Here is a 6,000-nt window from a genome sequence, read left to right as displayed (position 1 = left end):
AGTGATTTTGCCAAACTTCAAAAATGCATAACTCTATCATTTCAAATCCAAATGACATAAAATTGGTGACCATTTTGAAGGTCTTTGATAGAGATACAACTTTAATAAATACACTTTTCTCATTTGAAGTTCATATAAAATATTAAGCAATGTGGAATATTGAGACATATGGCTTGACACTTAGAAAAATTTTGATATGTCAAAATTTTCCAAACATCCACCCAAAATATCACCAAGTTCCAAGCTCCAAATGAAAAAATGTTCAACATCATACTTGTTTCTCTTGATCTCATCTTTCCAAAGAGCTAAAATTCATGTATTTTGGATGAGAAATGCATAGGCTGCGTATGGCTTAAACATGATAATATCATTTGGCATGGATCAAACTTCAGATGACAATGCTCAATTACCTTGAAATCCGATCCATCTCCAAAGCATATGAACTTCATTTTGGACTTTCAAACAATTATTTCATGGGCCTATGTGCGCCCATGCACCATGCTTTCATCATTTGCCAATTTTGGAAAGTGAAAGTGAGTGTGCAAATATCATCCAATTTCTTTATAAATTGAAGCCCTTATGCTCAGAATTAACACACACACACTGCGCCAACTTTGAATCTCCATTGAAAACCCTTCACATTAAGAGGATAGCCCTGATAAATTCATTTGAATTTGAGCTTGAATCTCCACTGTTTTGGAATTCAATTCTTCAGGAGTCCATTGTTTTAAGCCATTCCATTCCTATTCTGCAAGCAATTGAAGTGAAGCCAAGCACGATTCAGATCAAGATCTAGTAAGCTCAGACCTCCATTGAAGGTAATTTGTAGAAAATTTGAACTCTTCGATTCTCCTTGATTCTTGCTCAATTCCACTGATTCTTGTGATGTCTGAAGTCCTACCAATAAAGCCAAGGTGTTTGAATTGCTTTGAGGTCAAGTCGAAGCAACTCAGATCATGAACCTCATTTTTCAATTCCACATATCTCTCAATATAATTGGAATTGGAAGAAATGGAGGTGACATACGTGCTCAGTAATGTTTTCTCTTTAAATTCATGCCCCTGTTTGAAATTTTGGTGATGGTTCATGTTGACCAGTCCGACGAAGCTCGCCGGAGAAGACAACCGGAGCACTGGCTCCGGTGATGATGTGTCTTTGGTCTAAACCGTGTGATCCTTGCTCCATGTTATAATCTCAACCGTTCCTTGTGAATACCATGTTTGCCATGCAGTTGATTAGGACATTGGTGGAACGCGCTTGGTGGAACATCAAATCTGCCACCTCAATTAATGAGGGAGATTTAATGGTCCACGTTTTTTAGCATTTTCTGAATTTCCATTTAATTCCTTTTTTTTAATAATTCATAATAAATTTAATATTGATCCAAAAAAATATGGGACTTTCACCAAAAATTTCCAAATATTTTTCTCTTTCATATTCTGAATTAAAAATATTTTTTTGATCATTATTAATATATTTTCATGAATTGATTGATTTTTTAATTTTTTTTAATTTTTTAAATATATTTTTTATTGTTCAAAAATTATGAATTTTTTTTCCAATGTTCTTTGATCTTGTTTGACCTATGATAAATCTCATGGCCATTTATTTGTGTTTTTATGAGATTTTAGGATTTGGACAAAACATATTTAAATTTAAAGCATTATTTTACTATTTTCAATTGAATAAATGTCATTTTAATTGTGTTGACCATTTGTATTGACTTAATTGAGTTTCTTATTTGTTGTTGGGCCTTGGTCAAGGTTGTTTTGACTTTGTCAAGTTAATATTATTGGATTTAGGGGATTGATGGCATGTATATTCCATCTCCCAAAATGAATGAATAATATTAATTTGGTAAAAGTCCTCCTTTGACCAATTTGTGATCTCATTCATCCCCTTCCCTCTTCATCTAATTCCCCTTCTTCATCCATTCATTTCAATTGGCCAATGACATCTCCAAATCCTAATGTTGATTGAAAGATTAACATGAGTATGGATGAGATTAGGCCACACCTTTGCATTTTTTTTGTGTGTGGTATGTTTAATGAGCATAGTTCATAATACTATGTGTCCAACATGCATTAACAACAAAAGTCTATTGCCCTGCTTCAAATAGTTGTGACTTCTACATAAGTCCAATTACGATTGCTTAACATAGCGCTAAATTTGTGACATAAAAGGCATAAGCATTCTAGTTAGTGAGATTGTAAGTCTTCCCTCTTCCATGGTACTGTCTGGAAACTTGGCCTTCTTTCCTTCCTTTGGAAGATGTTTTGGTTCTAGGATCCATGGTTGTGGCAAGTGGGTTGAGTGTTCTCCAAAGAATGTCTTGAAATCAAAAAAGCAAAACAAAACTAACTATTAACTTACTAGCTGTCATACCCCAATTTTGTCCGGGCATATTTAAAATTTTCATAAAAATTGATTTCATTTTTTAATTTGCATCATATGCATAGCATGACATACATTGCATCATGAATAACACCTAAAATGTCAGTCAGAATGAATTTATTGGAAATACAGACCAATCACTTGAATCATTTCTCAAGAACAGGCAAAATCAACAGTGACTGTTTCGGTTATATCTTGAACCGCCTGAGCCTTTTTAATTGGTGCAAAATTATTTCATAATTTGAGGAAAGACTGTATTTTTTTAATAAGTATATTTTGTCCTGACAATTTTAGTGTGACCGGTTCATTTTTTCGAACAAATTTGTACTCGATTTCTATTTTTAATAGGTCAATATTTTTGGTTAGATATTTAATTAAAATAAATTAGAATGTGTTTAAATTAAATATTAGTTAGTTTTTCATGATTTATTATTTAAATGAATAATAGTTATGGAAAATATTTTTACATTGGATCCTCGACTCTCTCTCAAATCTGAAAAAGATCTCAAAACATAACGTCTCTCTTCCACGCGTCCTTCCCTCAGCATATTTTTTCCACTCACTCTCCACAATTTCCACTCACAATCCACTCACAAAAACAAATCTCTCTCAGACTCTCTCTCCCCTACCTCACGTCTTCATAATGCTCACACTCCCTCACTAAATTTTCTCCCTTCTCGCACTATTACCCTGATTACACTCTGAGAACAAGAGAAAAATTAATAAAAGAATTTCTTCTTCTTCTTTCCAACAGAAACCCTCACGATCCCTTCACCTTCTTCATCTCCAATCACCTTCACAACCCATTCACCGCCGCCACCACCTTCAACTACCAACCATCACCTTCTTCAACCATCGCTTCACCTTCAAAACCCTAAACCACCGTCTTCACCTTCTTCAAACTCAACCGTCAAAATCTCCCCCACCGATCCACACACCCACACTCACTCCACGTTCTCAGACACTCTATCTTCTCTCATCATTCACGCACAACCCTCAAAACCCTCCTCCATCGTCTTCTTCAACCACTCACCCTCCGTTTCACCATCACCGAAAAGCCTCGCCGCCACACATTTTCACCATCTCTCCACAAATCCTTCACCACCAACTACCCCTTTCTCCTCCACAAATCACTGGAACTCCACCCTCCGCTCACAAACAACGACTCTCGCCGCTACCTATAGTAAACGCCAACATCCGCCGACGAAACCTCGGCTTTAACCCTAACCGCCACAAATCCTTCCAACACCCCCCACCGCTCAATCCTCCGCACCTTCGTCCCTGTTTAGCGTCACCTTCACAAATCGCCAGCTCACCAAACCTTCAAACCAGATCCACCGCTCAACTACCCTTTATGTTCCGCTGCGATCCGTTTTTCGGCAACAACAACATCGCCCTGCTCCACCAGTGATCTTGATAACACAGATCTAATTCGCAATTTCAAACAACGATAAGAACGTCAACACATTCTCTACGCACACGCGAATTTGGTTTCGTCTCCGACGTCACGGAGCTGCAACCCACGGTAAAACAACAAGCTCGGCAGATTTCCAGACAGCTATAACGTTTCGATATTGCGGTAACAACTTGCGTCATGTTATACTGTTTGTAGCCATTTGTATTTACTGTTATCCCAATTTGGATACATATTGATTTCAAGCATCATCCTGTTTAGATTTGTGTTTATTTTATTGTGGATTTTATCATAATATGTTGGTGTTCAATGCTGGCCAAATGTAGTATGATGGTGGTTTGGTCTGTCCGTTCTATTATTGTTAGTTGATACTCCTCATTGTTGTTTTGCTTTATTGTTCCTATTTTTGATGCGAATCGATTTCGGTCACTTAGATTTCAAGATCTTCAATTCGATTTTGATTTTTGAGCTGTAGTAAATGAGTTCCTCATTCTGTCATATGGTTAAAGTTGGTTTCTACAGGATATGAATCTCAAAGCTTATTCCAAATTTTTGGGCTAAATAGTTTCTGTTCAAGTTTAATAGAACAATAGGAAATATTAATCCCAACTTTGCGATTATATTATTGGTGTTGTAGTTAAGCTTCCAATCAATGGTTCACGATTTTATGTTTATGATTGCCGAATCTATTGTTCAAATCTGGGCTGTTTTGTGTTGTTGTTAATGTGGCTGGTTGTGCTGTGAATAAGTTCTGTAAGAAAAGGGTGATTTGCTGCTTAGTTCCTTTTTAATTTCATGGCATTTTAAATTCGGTTGAATTATGATGTTAGCATGATGTAACATTTCGGTTACGTTTTAGATGGATTTATGTTTCTTTACTATGAACATTTCATTATGATTCTCACTTCAGCAACATTGAGCGGTTGTAAGATTTTCTTTGAAACTGATGGTATAATGCAATTTGCAAAGCATGTAAATAATCTATTTGATTCTTAAATCGGACTTTTATGCGGATTCGACAAGTTCATGTCGCTAGGCCGCCAAATTCTCAATATATCAATGGAACACTTTCACCGAGTTTTTGAATTGGCGTACGACATCAATCATATTGTCCTTATGCTCAAACTTGTTCCGAGCACATTTCCTACACATACTGACCAAATAAATATTAATGCCCATTTTCTTTCTCTTTTGATCTAATTAAATTAGTTTAATTTCAATTAATTAATTCTAATTAACTTAATTATTTGATCTAATTAAATAATTTTAATAATTAAACTTAATTAATTCAATTAATTGATTCAATCAAATTTTTCATAAGTTAATTTTTTGTCAAAAAAGAAATGGGCTTCCTAAGTTAATTTCAATTAATTGATTCAATCAAATTAATTAATTCAATTAATTGATTCAATCAAATTTTTCATAAGTTAATTTCTCACAAACTTCACATTATTTCAAACAAAAAAACTATTTCATATCATCATCACTTCATAAATCATTTTTAATTTTATTCAATATCAATTCATCAACAACACAAACCAATTTCAAAAAGCACAAATCATACAATTCTCGATTTAATATCGAGCCCATTTTTAAAACAACCTTGTAAGTCGATTGCTCTTCGCATCGCCATCAACCTCACATAGCTTACTCTTGGGCTTCCTTACAAATGAAACCTACTTGGTTATTGATTAATCGAGTAGATGAAATAATACACTAAATAAAATTCATTTCATTCATAAACACAAATTCAAATCATTTTTCCAAATCATTCAATTTCAAAAGAATTTTCTCTTAAACATAAACTTGGGATGAAAAGGAGATAGGAAGCGTACGCTTCACTATTTCTCAAGCACTCGAATAATTAGCGTACGACATATTGCGCGAGTTCTTGTCACCCGATTAAACCTTAATCATACAGTATTCAAATCATTTCTTCCAAATTAATACAATTTCTAAAAACACTTTTGATTCTAAAATCTTGGATGAAAAAGGATAGGAGGCGTACGCCTCACTATCTTTCGATTATTCGAATAATTGGCGTACGCCATATTGCTCGGATTTTTGTCATTCAATTAAAACCACAATCGAATAAACTCAAATCACCTTTAATATCAAACACAGTTTCAAGATCAACTTCATAACTTAAACTTCAATGGAGAATGGGAGGCGTACACCTCACCATTCCTTGA

This window comes from Lathyrus oleraceus, chromosome 3 (genome assembly GCF_024323335.1).
Source record: "Lathyrus oleraceus cultivar Zhongwan6 chromosome 3, CAAS_Psat_ZW6_1.0, whole genome shotgun sequence".
Lineage (NCBI taxonomy): Eukaryota > Viridiplantae > Streptophyta > Magnoliopsida > Fabales > Fabaceae > Lathyrus > Lathyrus oleraceus.
The sequence above is the reverse complement of the archived record's forward strand: the minus strand, read 5'-3'. Positions refer to the sequence as shown.